This window comes from Austrofundulus limnaeus, unplaced genomic scaffold (genome assembly GCF_001266775.1).
Source record: "Austrofundulus limnaeus strain Quisiro unplaced genomic scaffold, Austrofundulus_limnaeus-1.0 Scaffold75, whole genome shotgun sequence".
Classification (NCBI taxonomy): Eukaryota; Metazoa; Chordata; class Actinopteri; order Cyprinodontiformes; family Rivulidae; genus Austrofundulus; species Austrofundulus limnaeus.
The window spans coordinates 626,944-639,870 of record NW_013952477.1 but is presented as its reverse complement, the minus strand read 5'-3'; the positions used below and the strand labels follow the sequence as shown (position 1 = coordinate 639,870).

At 37.8% G+C, this 12,927-nt stretch overlaps 1 protein-coding gene across 1 annotated transcript in view; it reads right to left on the bottom strand.

Moving 5' to 3' along the window:
• The window catches only part of mfsd4ab (major facilitator superfamily domain containing 4Ab), a 26,668-nt gene extending 15,822 nt beyond the window's left edge, over positions 1 to 10,846 (bottom strand). Inside the window, exon 1 of the mRNA XM_014010913.1 lies at positions 10,014 to 10,846. The gene's annotated coding sequence lies outside the window, so the exon portion shown is untranslated. The remainder of the gene's footprint in view (positions 1 to 10,013) is intronic.
• Between the last annotated feature and the right edge of the window lie 2,081 nt (positions 10,847 to 12,927).

Here is a 12,927-nt window from a genome sequence, read left to right as displayed (position 1 = left end):
ACAATATCTCAGGCTGTCAGTGTAATTTGTTGCAGATATAAAACTGAAATGACTTAATTACAGGGTTTAAATGTGATATATAATATAATATGACAGAAAACTTTGAGTATAGAGAGCTTAGTAAAAAAATATAAGTCAAATAAAAAACAAAGCAACCCTTAAAGGAGTGCACATCACTTAATAATTTTGAAATGACTAAGTTAATTTTTGTATTTGCCAGTGTTGATTAGCTGTGGCTACCATCTTGGGCGGTGTTGCTCAAAAAAGTCCTGAAGTACTGTACATCCAACAGTTACTTTAAGAGATTTACTAAAATGCATCCACTGGTTTAAGAGATAATTCATCTAACAGACAGACACACACAAGTGTGTACATGATCGCTGTTTTACTGTAAATTAATTAGGAAAGACATGTTTTGCAACGACAGGAAAATGGATCAGAACTTAAACAATGCAAACAAAATGAAAAGATTTTTGAAATGATAAAAAAATGGGTTATACTTAGCATAAATGTAAGAAAATTTGTATTTGATAGATTATTTCTTTGTTGTAACACTGTTTCTTGGCAAAAAATATCTTATGCTGGGCACCTGACTGGCAGCACCTGGGGTTACCAGAAGCTCAAAAAGAAGTGTCAAAAGCAACAGGAAAAATAAGCTGTTTGGCAGAGATTAGGCAAATTTTTCATGTGCACAACCCACATACTCAGATCTACTGCTCAACCCACAAACGCTTGCTTGTTCATTCAGTTCAGTTTATTTATATAGCACCAAGTCACAACAAATGTCATCTTCAGCACTGCACTCCCCCTTAAAAACAACAACAACAATCAATCTGAAGAAGCCAGCAGATTGCATTGAATCACTTCACCACAGTCTGTCACCCAGGGCAGCACATTGGTGACAGTGGAAAGGAAAAACTCCTTCTTAACAGGAAGAATCCTCCAGCAGAACCAGGCTGAGGATGTGCAGCCATCCATCTCGACCGACTGGGTTTATGGGGGACAGGAAAGAGACACAGAGAGAAAACACAGAATGACTGGTCCAGGTGTATTTTCCTCTGGAAAAGAGACAAAAGAAAAAAACAACAACACAAATGTGGCACCATTTAAAAGGAAAATTAACAGGCTTTCCAACAACATACAATTTATTGCCAAAGAAGCATTGTTACAACAAAGAAATCATCTACCAAGCACTAATTTCTGAATTCTGTTAGTCACTGAGTGAGTTTTGTCACTTGAAAATTCTTCTATCAGGTCCTGCATGTAACAGTATGCTAAAATATGTTTGTACACACATGCAACTGAAAACAGAAACCACACTGGTGATTTATTCCTTTTCCACCATGCAGTGTTTTTGCATTCCCCTTCTTCTCCTTCTTTCTACCCCCTCCTCCCGACACAGTTGTAGAGAGCAGCGCAACGATGCGTGCCTCGGTGTAACCTGGTGAATAGTAATGAACCGAGACTGTGTGTCTATTTGCGGGAAAGCAGGAGGAAGACAGCGAGGCTATGGGAAGGGTTTGTGGGGAAGGAGGAGGTAGAGGAGTGGGTGAGGGATTGATTGTGAAAGGGGGGAAAAACAGGGGGCTTCTTTTACCGTGGCAAAGACTGACATTAATACTTTACATCGTTTCCACGATTGCCTCGGTCCCACGGCTCATCGTCCATCTGAAACAAAACCACAGAGCCATCGCCGCTCGTTAAAACCTGACGCTACCTGCGGCTTGTCTGTAGGTGACGGTTTCTTGTTCCGTCTATTAAACTAGCTCATTCTTCTTATTAACCCCCCTCCCCCTGCTTCACAGGAGGATGTATTAGCGGGAAAACGAATGGCGGTGGGTAGAGAGAGAGAGAGAGGGAGCTGTGAGTGAACTTGGCTCAGATAGGGGCAACAGCACCTGCTGTCTTCGGCCCAGACTCACCAGGAGAAACAGCAGCTCCCCTCCACAAGTGACGGACTGTACAGAGGACAAAAAGGCCCGAACAAAAGACCAAGAATCTCAAAAGGCCAAAAGATTTTTTACACCTGCCTTAAAATATTCTAATCCATCAAAACGGCAAGCGCAAGATAAGAGTGCATCCTGATAGAAAAGAAAAAGCGTGTTTCTGTTGAAAAGTGAAGGATGAAATAAGTGAAATGTTCAGCGACTGGCTGCAAAGATCAACTTGATTGCCCAGTCTGAAAGGAAGAGAACAAACACAATACAAGCCCCCCTCTCCCACCCTAACTCAGCCCCTCTTTTATCCGTTTCCATCCAGGACCCATGGGCACTCTGCCAACTTGGAATCTTAAGAACTCATTCAAAGACAAACCTCCAAAAGAAAGACTTGTTTAAAACCAGGACCCATTCTTTCACAATCTTTTGTTGGTTTTTTTTTCTCCCCCCTTACATTTCCCATGTGAGGGGGGATTTTCTGGTTGTCGTTTTCTCCTACATTCCCTCTGAGGAGGGAGTTTAAAAAAAGAGAGAAGGAGGGGGGCTAGAATTGCAATTCATGTAACGTTTCTTCAGATTTGCGTTTTGAAGGACCGTTAGTGGGAGATCTCCCTCTCCAGCCCCCTTCTCCCTCTCTCATCCAGTTTTCATTCTGCTTTTACTGCCTCTCTTTCCTGCTCACATAGTAACTCCTCCTCCTCCTCCTCCTYCCGCCGTACTACCCATTGTCTCTGCGTACAGTACAGGCTGAGGGGATGCCACACTCAGCCCGGTGATGGACGCAGCACAAGCAGAAGGAGGTAAGAGTCTGATTTACAGCATTGGAATGCATCCACGGTTAGCTGCAAAGGTGGAGAGCGTCAGACTTAAAAAGAAAAGGTGTTTTGATTTAATCGAGACTGACAGTGAGGCGGCTTTGGTGATGCTCCTGTGCCTTTCACATATTGTACACAGCATTTTAGTGTAGTTTAGTTGGTCAGTCTGGCAGCTGAATATGCTTATAGGAGTAAATTTAAGAAATCACATTTAGAAATCAGATTTTTACAYGCACATTTTAGATATTTTAGAGATTAATCAAATACTGCCTTTTACCTTTACCTGTGACAAGAGAGCAATCGGATATTTTAAAAATTAWATTAAACATCTGGTTGTTGCTGATTTTTCGAATTGGCTCCCAGCTGAGWAGGAGCCGTGTGCGGTGTTTAAGTATTAATGGTAATCCTGCCTGTGGCTGAGATTCCCCTTCTCGTCTGGACGGAGTCTGACATGGGGGCTTTACTAATTTATACAGAGACGTGGAGGAGCACAGGCTCCCTGAAGCTGAGAGGCAGTGATCTCCTCTGATCCCCGGGCTGATTGAGTAAATACTTTCCCTCAATAAATGAGAATCCGACTCAGACACAGGTCAGGAGAAAACCCAGCGTTTGGAAGGAAAATAAGACAAGGGTTTGGTCCCACTTTGGATCATAAAGCAGCAAGTGAGGGTCCCCAGACAACCTCTAGAAATCAACTTAAATGTATGTATTTTCCCCTATCRTTGTTAAGAATAAATGCAATAATCACAAACAGTATTGAGGCTACGCCATCATCATATCCCTGTTTAGTAGTCTTATCCTCAACATTTGTATCTTTGCATCCCCTGATGTTATTTGTGTGTTGGAAAATTAAAAGTATGGGAACCACTGCGTTAAAATATAAAAGCAAGTTACCACTAATACAAGAAAACTAAAAAAAACTAGTTGACTGTTTAATGTTTAATMATTTTCACCCATCGCCAAAAAGCCAAATTGAATGATAATGTTTTTGCCTGTCTGTGTTTGTTAGCAAAAATATCTCAAGAACCATTAACCAAACGAACCAATGACATTTTTTGAAACGCTCAAAACTTCTCCGATGGAGTCCACTTGGTTCAAGATGGCTGCCACAACCTACTGACTTCAAGCAAACATCAAAAATAACTATAACTCAGCTAGTTTGACAGATWTTTGACCCCAAAATTTGGGTGTGATGGTACCTGAGAGTCATTTACATCACAATACTCAGAGTATGACTTCTCATGGAAAAAGAAAAGTCAGGAGGAGGATAATGTTATTTTTAAGGTTTGACCAAAATGGCAAAACTCTGTCATTTCTCAACCGAATGAATTCAAACKCTTAGTTTAAACATCTGGCATGGAAGGTAGAAGGTGATAAGATTACTTTGAACAGGTGTATAAAAATTAGATGCCTATATGTGAGTGTCTCTCTCTTAGTACCGGACAGTTGCAGCCTTGTACAGGAAGCTTTGTGTGCTCAGTCAGAGAGGGAAAAAAATGAGGCTCTCAATGGAGCTTTTGTTGTTTGAGTTGGAGTCAGAGAAAGCACAAGAAACACTGACTGACAAATACCTGGCCCCGCTGAGACTCAAATACCTCAGCGTTGCATTTGATACAATGTCAACAAATGCCTCCTCTGTCCTCCGTACTCGCCTGCTTCCTCTCAGTCCACGAGATGTCTTCATGTTTTTAGAAAGGCTACTGTTCTCTGAACAGACATCTGGCTGAGGAGTATACGGCCTGAACATACGGACTACTGAGGCTCTACTTACAGAGGGGCTGAAGCCGGCGAACACTTTTGAAATCTGAGATATTGCTAAACTGCAGAATCTGAGTTAAAGCTGTTTTTTTATCAGGCAGAACATGAACACCACGCTTAATTTGCTGACAGGAAGGCTTTTGCTAAAAGCTGCATAGAAAAATATAATATAAATGTTTTTACCTGTGTATTTTACCTGGATTTTATGACATTTAAAAAGCAACCAATGGGTATACAGGGTGAGTCAAAAGTCATAGGACACCCTTTTTATTTCAGAAACAAAAGGGGAAAAGAACATATCTTAATACTCCAGCAAGTAATGGGTAAGGAGGCCTATCTTTGGAAAAAAAAAAAAACTTTCCCTTGGTCCAAAATGGAGGCTTTCAAAATGGCAGTCATTTTCTGGACATAGCCTAGAACAGTGGTTCCCAACTTTTTATAAACTTTCAATTCAAATTAAACATAAAGATAAACATATTGCCTTGAAAGTGAATAAGTTATTAAATAAATAAACCAGGTAATGGCAGRTGCAGGAAGCAACAGCGTCCAAAATACCCCAAAATGAGCAAATTCCCTGACATTCCATGTTTTATACTGGATTCCATTTTGTGATTCTGTTTGAATTTTTTTGCATTGCGGAAATCATAGGGCCCTTCATATCTCAGTCCTACTTTTATTTTTTTATTTTTTTTACACACCTGGGAAATTTTTCCACGTACCCCCAGTAATATGCTCGCGTACCCCAAAGGGTACACGTACCCCTGGTTGGGAATCACTGGCCTAAAACATTAAAGGGTGTCCCGTGTCTTTTGACTCACCCTGTACATCTGCAACTGATCAACTTCCAAATTAACCCAATCCAAGATGTTTAAGAACTTTAGTCAACTCAAAAATTGATATAACACAGTGTATTCTGCCGACACTGAACTGAAATCTGAAGGAGTAGTAGCTGAGAGTCATTCTCAACATACTCCAAATATCCACGAAGATCTCATGTTATTTTCAAGGTTTCACCAAAAGCCTCTCAAATTAGGATGATAGTTTAAAACTGCACCATGAAAGGCAGCGGATGCTAGGCTGTTCCTTTTTTTCCCTGAGAAAGCTTATTTTTTTTACATTGCTAAAAGGCTTTCTGTGCTTGTTGTTGGATTGAAATTCTGCACGAAGATCTCTATGCTTGAACAAGTCAAGCAGAGGGTGTTGCTGCAGAATACAAAAAGAGTTTACGTAATCTGTTTTCCGACTAAATCTTTCTGATTAGCGATGCACCTTTTCCCCACAGACAATGATTTGAAACTGCATTTTTAATCAAAGATTTATTCCATGAACCCGCCTCGGGAATCAAACAGCTTTGAGGAGATTGCTGCAAAACTCAGACACGGGAAAGGTGTCAATTTATGAGTCTGTTCAGTGGAAAACACCCTCTTTAATGTCTGAAGACTCACAAGTTAGTTTCATTTCACTCCCATGGGCCTCAGATGAATACTTTTAGCTTCTTTGGTTAATTATTCATGTGGATGTGGTTCTAAATCCTGAACGCTGCTGCAAACTTCCTCAGTTTTTCCCTTTTTTGCTTTAAGATCTCAGCATTAATGCAGGAATCTTCTAAGTGCATCTGAGTTTTTTTTATGACGATCTTCTATGTGAAACCATACGTGTGTCTTATGGCTTTCTATTCCTATGTGAGTTCTTTCTGACATGTCATGTAGGGTTTAAAGCCATTGGATACACAGTGGGCTGTCAACTAACTGAATACTTCACTATTCACACTTGTTTTACTGAGTTTTATTTTTATGAACGCTCTGCACACTTTGTGCCTATAGCCCTTCATACAGTACAGCAAAACACTCATTTAGGAGATGTGTGCTGTGACTTTTGGCTTTGGTAGGTTTTGTGCTTTTCAAAATATTGAATCTTATTTACAGATTTTTGTATTTGTAGAAATACACTAAGATTTCCAGTTTTTTTCCCAGTACCTTCAGAAACAGTGATCTCTCATATTTGCACTATTTTTGTTTTCATATGCTCCTTTTGTTTTTTTTATTCATCATTTTGTTACTTTTAGCTTTTAATTAGTCTTTTATTATCTTTACCATTCCATGGTTTGTAGGTTTTAAGCAGTCTTTTGATATTTTAGTCTATCTAGCCTTTTGCTACTTTAAGCTTTTAGCCAGCCTTTTGATACTACAATTAATTAGCCTATTGCTGTTTTTAGCTGTTAGCCAGACTTTTAATACTTAAGCTAGCCTTTTGCTACTTTTAGCTATGTAAACTTTTAGATAATTTAAGCTACTTGCTAGGCTTTGGCTAATATTTGATTTTAGCCAGTCTTTTGATGCATCAAGCTTTTAGTTAAGCTATTGCTACTTTTACTTTTTAGCCAGCTTTTTAGTACTAATAGCTAGCCTTTTAGCTACTTATTTTTTTGAATACTTTTATCTTTAAGCTAGACTTTTGCTACTTTTAGTATGCCTTTTGCTACGTTTAGCTTCTAGCTTGTCACATGCTTTGTGTAGTTTTAATAACTAAATTGTAGCTTCTTCAATAAATTTCAGCTCAGTCATTCAGCTTTCACATTCAAACTGAATTTTCTTTGAAAATGCATTTTCTCTAGTTAATAACATGTCTTTAAAAGGTTTCCTTTCATTTGCAGATCTCATTTTAAACATCATCAAACACTTAAATAAGCAACAGAATCAGGATGATTAAATTTTCTGTCTGTATGCCCATCTGTTGGAAAAATATCTCATAAACCACAGGATTGATTTTAATAAAAACATTTAGAATGTAATCATTGAATGTGCCTTTTACAACCGATCAACTTTTAGAGTCAACCTGTATTAAAATGGCCGCCACAGCTAGTTAACCTTGGATTTGATCAAAGCAGCCGTAGCTCTGTCATTCCACTAAAAAAAAGCTGATTTTAGTTTAAAATGCTGGCATGACATTTGGTGGACAATAAAAGTTATTTTTCAGGAATGCCAGGCCGTGAATATTTACCAGGCATTTGTCAGAAACTTTTTAAACATTAGTRACAAAATTTGTCCTCAGAACACGTGGAAGGTTATTGTCAAAGTCCCCGCTCTTTAGAGAGGTGTTTTATTTAATGACTGTGGGACTTTGTTGCCACCTGGCTTTTTAAAGTGGATATTTTGGACTTTTTCCAGTCTGCCCTGTTGATCGCTTGTCTGCCCATTGTGACCAAATTAGTCTGTGTTTGCACCGCCGCCTCAGGAAATGACACCTGCCTTGGTCTAATTAAAGTTTATGCAAACTCATTACGCTCACAGTATAATGAAACCACACCATACACACAGAAGAGTTAGTCATTGTGCTACACAGACCACCTGCATGTTTGTTGTTACCGTACAACAAGGGCTAAAAGAACATCGCAACAGCTGCAGCACTGATCAAAATGGAAGGCTTAGCATGTTTTGAAGGAATTTTAATTAGCTACCATGTTGTTGAACAGCTATTAGCTTTTGACTTGGATTTGCATAAAATATTTTGGCTGTCTTTGTCTTTTTTCAAAATCTGTCACAGAGGTAAAAATATGTAAATACATTAACCAAAATAACTGCTAGTTTGTACTGAATTTTAATGAAATCCAGTATAAAGTAGTGCATCAATGACTGATTCACTTTTGAAGTTAATCCCACTCAAGAWGGCCRCCACAGCCAACTAACGTTRGGAAACACAAAAATGGCTTTAACTSAGTTAATTTTTAGAGATAATGAGCAAAAACTCTGTTGTGATAATAGCTGTGAATAATCTCATATGACACGTACAGAACATATTGTGCAACCCCTTTGCTTAAAACATTGGCCGTATTTGTTGGAGTCAACGCAGTTTGTCTGTTAGCACAATATCCTCTGAACCACTGGAGGAATTTTAAGGAAACAGAAAGTAATCGTTGGACGTACATCCACAACTCCTTTGGTTCTGTAGCAGCTGAGAGTCACCTCAACATGTTCTCTGGGAATGTTCACAGCTTGTTTCAAAATAACATTTTTAAATGTCCCAGTTGTGATTACATGTTTTTGACAGAAGTGAAAGTGTTTTAAAGCAGGTTCTCATGGCTACAACTGAAGAATTTTCTAATGTGTTAAAGGACACATTCAACGCCTCACCAAATATCTCTTGTTTTTGAACCTGGATGTACTCAAATCTAAAATCTGCAGAATAAATATTTTACGAAAATCCTTTGAATTTAAACTTTTAGTTTAGAAAATTGAAATCACATTAGCTCTTTATCTGCTTCTGCATTTCTACAATATATAAAATCAAGTAGATATAGCACATTTAAAGGGGAGGGAGGTATTACGCATGTTTCAGGCACATACAGTCCTTCAATTCTAAGCCACAATCAATTAATTGTTACCTTCAGTAGTTATGCAAACTCTATTTATATCACAAAAAAAATCTGAGTTTGTATCAGTTAAAGGTCCTATCACACTAGACAACTTATGCCAACTTATGAAATATTTTTTATGTCTAAATTGCTAATAAAAGTTATATATTTACATTATCGGTACATTATGTACACACCAAAAGAAGCTTCCTGTTGATTTTTTTTGATTCCATCTTCAATGTAGACGTTTTTAAAATGTTCATTAGTTGGCATAAGTTGTCTAGTGCAGAGGTTCTCAAACTGGGGTCCCAGGACCCCCAGGGGTCCGTGAGAGGTATCTTGGGGGTCCTCAAAGAAATTTCACTAAATTGGTTTTTATTTTTAAAAATGCATGGAGAACAATGAACTGATAAAACAAATATAATAAACTAAATAAAAATATATTTCCATGGCATTTAAGGGTTGAATTGACAATAATGTATCTTTTAAAACAGCATGGGGTTTATGAGGGGTCCCTGGAATTTTTTTTATCCTTGTAAGGGGTCCCCAGACCCAAAAAATTTGAGAACCCCTGGTCTAGTGTGACAGAGCCTTTATCTAAATACCTTGAAAGTGACCTCTGTCTCTTAAGAACCTCCTACCGTTTCGGACACTGCCACTTCAGCAGGTCTTCACAACAATGCTTCGAGGGAGGGGTGCTCTGTGGGGCAGGAGCTCAGCTGGGGACTGGGCTTCATGAAAGAGTAAATAGGTGGAGCTTTGTACCAGCAAGTGTTCAGGCAGCTCCACGTGGCTACCACAGGACATTTAAGGATTYCTCAAACACACAGAAACGAGTCAAAGCAACACTGTGGGTATGTTTTTGATGAGGAAATGACATAACATGATGTAAAGGTTAAAAAAGTCCATTTTGGAAAATACCCACTCCCCTCTTAAAAATGTAAAATAAGATTTCTGTGCTGTGAAGGGCTTTAAAACCAGACTGAAACATGTCATATCTACTGAAGCAGTTTAAATATGTGCATCTTTGGGAAATGGACAGTAGCCAATACAACACGTYACAGTAAATCACTTTAGGTCATTTTTACTATTATTCTTACATTACCATATGTTAATCCAACTGTTTGAAATTTATTGGCATAAGCAACTCACCAGATAATGATGCCCGTTCAAGTGAAACTCCAATTTCTCTGCAAAGCGACAGAAATACCAGCTGTCCTGTCAGTTCACGTTCCCATTTGCAGAGCAGCATGTCACTGAAAGGTTTGAGTTGTTCTGGAGGATCTGTAAACAAATACAAAACAAGTCATCTGTTTTTCCGTCGAGGTTTTGACTGGCATTACAGAAATATGAATCTTTGGGGAAAGACATGTTGGCTCCGTTGAGGCCAGAACAGGCTGTCATTAGTAGAATCCCACATGGGTGGACTGGTCCGAAAACAACAGCTAAAATGTAAGAAAGGAGGACAACAAAACACAAGTACACTGACTTCTGAGTTAGCATGTATAATAAATGTAAACACACCATGTTTAAGGCTTAGATAAAGTCACAACTAAACAGCAATGAAGTTGATTGCTCTGGGATTAAATAAATAATTAATGGTTATATTTTAAGGAAGAACAAGATGTCCTGGATACAGATTGTGTTCATTGCCTCAGAGCAAATCCTGAGTTCTCTTTCACCATGTGACCTGCTCGAGTAAAAATAAAAATAAAAGCCAGCTGAAGTTGTAGAGCTTCAGCGGAACTTGATTTGATAGCATCACAAAAAGCACTGGGAGATAACTGATTTCATAATCCCAGATGAAGATCAGATGAATCGCTGCCAAAGTGGATCTTAGTTTCTCCTGTAAATCACAACAAGCGAGGAACACATTACCTTTATAAGTTTTATCTCCAAACCTTGTCTTGTTGGAACACAGTATAAACTTACATAAATCAGAGATTTTTATTATGGATTTTTTTGTTTTCCCATACACCCACACACACGGGCAGGTATTCCCTACTATGTTTGGAGGATTTTTGGCATACTGATCTACTTGTGGGGACCAACTGGCACTTATGGGGACCTAAGCCTAGTCCACATGAGGGGAAATGCAGTTGGTGCGTCAGGGGTTAGGACCAAGGTGTGAATTAGGTTAGGTTTAGGGTAAGAGGTCAGGTCAGGTCAGGCTGTAGAGGTTGATGGAAGTCAATGCAATGTCCCCATAAAGATAGCTGTAGTAGAGTGTGCAAACTAGTAGCAAACTTTTGGTAAAATATGACTGTTAGACTGTGTGACTTACTCCTGTGATTTACTTTGTACTGTACATTTATGGTAAACTTATTTTAGACACTGATGTATTTCCCAGTTAACCCTGTTTTTGATGTTCTTTAAATGATGTTACTTTTGGAGTGCTGCCTTGAAACATAATTTACTTGAAAGATGCTCAACAATATAAATCAATGAAAATGCCTTAGCTGACTTTCAGTACAGTCCCTATATACAGCACGTGTATGGACCAGGTTGGGGTAAAAGCTCAGAAACAGTGACCTCTGCAGGAGTTTAATCAGGTTTACACATTAAATCTGATCATTATTAAACAGGTCTACCTAAATCTGAAATTTTTTAATAACGCACCATTTCTCTAATGTTTGTCATACACTTTTATTTGTCATCTCTTATATAACCAGAGGCGTTTTAGGCCTATGTCCAATTTTGTCAATATTTTTTTCTCTTGTTTGCTGAATTTACAAGTCTTTTGTCACTTTATGTCTGTCCTTCGTGTCATTTATAAAAAAAACAACAACACATAAATAGTCTTGTTTTCTTTTTTATGTTTACAGGAGATGGAAAGAAACTGCTCATTTCCACAGGATACAAACATACAAATGCAGCACTCACAACACCGACAGAAAGCAAAACTCTGAACCCACCTGGAAGCTGAAGGTATCCACTTATTTCACTCATTTTGTCTTTGAGAGGAGATTTTGTAATTTTACCTCAAATGAAAGACCTACTTTACAAATGTTGGGATTTTAGGTAATGCTCTAAAACTTTGTCACAACTAGAAAACCTAAAGACTCAACAGTTAGATTTAACAGATAAATTTCAGACAGTAAAAATCCTCTGTGTATCATGTAGAGATAATAAAAGAATAACATCCTGGTTTCAACAAAAAATGTGAATCCATTTGCCATAAATATGGCAAAGTCAGCTCGTTCATCGAACTTTTTTTTCTCTTTTCATTCTTGGACATTGTTCATCCTTTACCATAGCATTTTTTTTTTATTTTATACACACATGTAACAGTTCCTCAGAAATTTCTAGAGTATTTCAGTTTCCAAATCAAACATAAATCCTACTTTCTTTTATTTTTGTTTTTAATAAAAGCCTGGTTACGTTGTAACAGGCAGAAAATTAATTAACAACTCTTGTTGTTTTCTATGGTTTGAAAACTGGGTATTTTTGCCAAACGGGCTCCTGAACCCTTAATTAAACACAACTGAAACATTATGTATGACATTTCAAGAGGTGTTTATTTACATGCACAGCTAACACYACTCCTTTAGTCAAATGTTTAAACTATGAAATTACGAAGCCAGTTTCCTTCTTAATTTTTAAAAAAGTAAATCTCTAAGTCAAGATTATACTATCTCAAAATGATCACTTAGCTTTATATATTTATAAGTCATAATTTTGACAGTATCTTAAAATAATGTGATGCTAAGACATGATTCTGAGATAGTATTTCTTAATTATGACTTACAATTTTTTTTAAAATTATTATCAACTTTTCAAAGAGGTGGAAATGGGCCTGTGTAAACATAATTTGTTACTGGCAACAAAACCACATTTTTATATGTAAATGTCCTCATATTAARTCATATTTGCCGGATTTTAGAACTGACAAACCTTTACATGTTTTAGATTTTTAAACTATTTTCATTGACCTGACCTAAATTAAATTTCAACATAAACATTTACATAAAGGAAACTCAAAGTTAGCTTGTTTTTCCAATTTGTTGGAACAGATTCCTTCCTTCCTTCCTTCCTTCCTTCCTTCCTTCCTTCCTTCCTTCCTTCC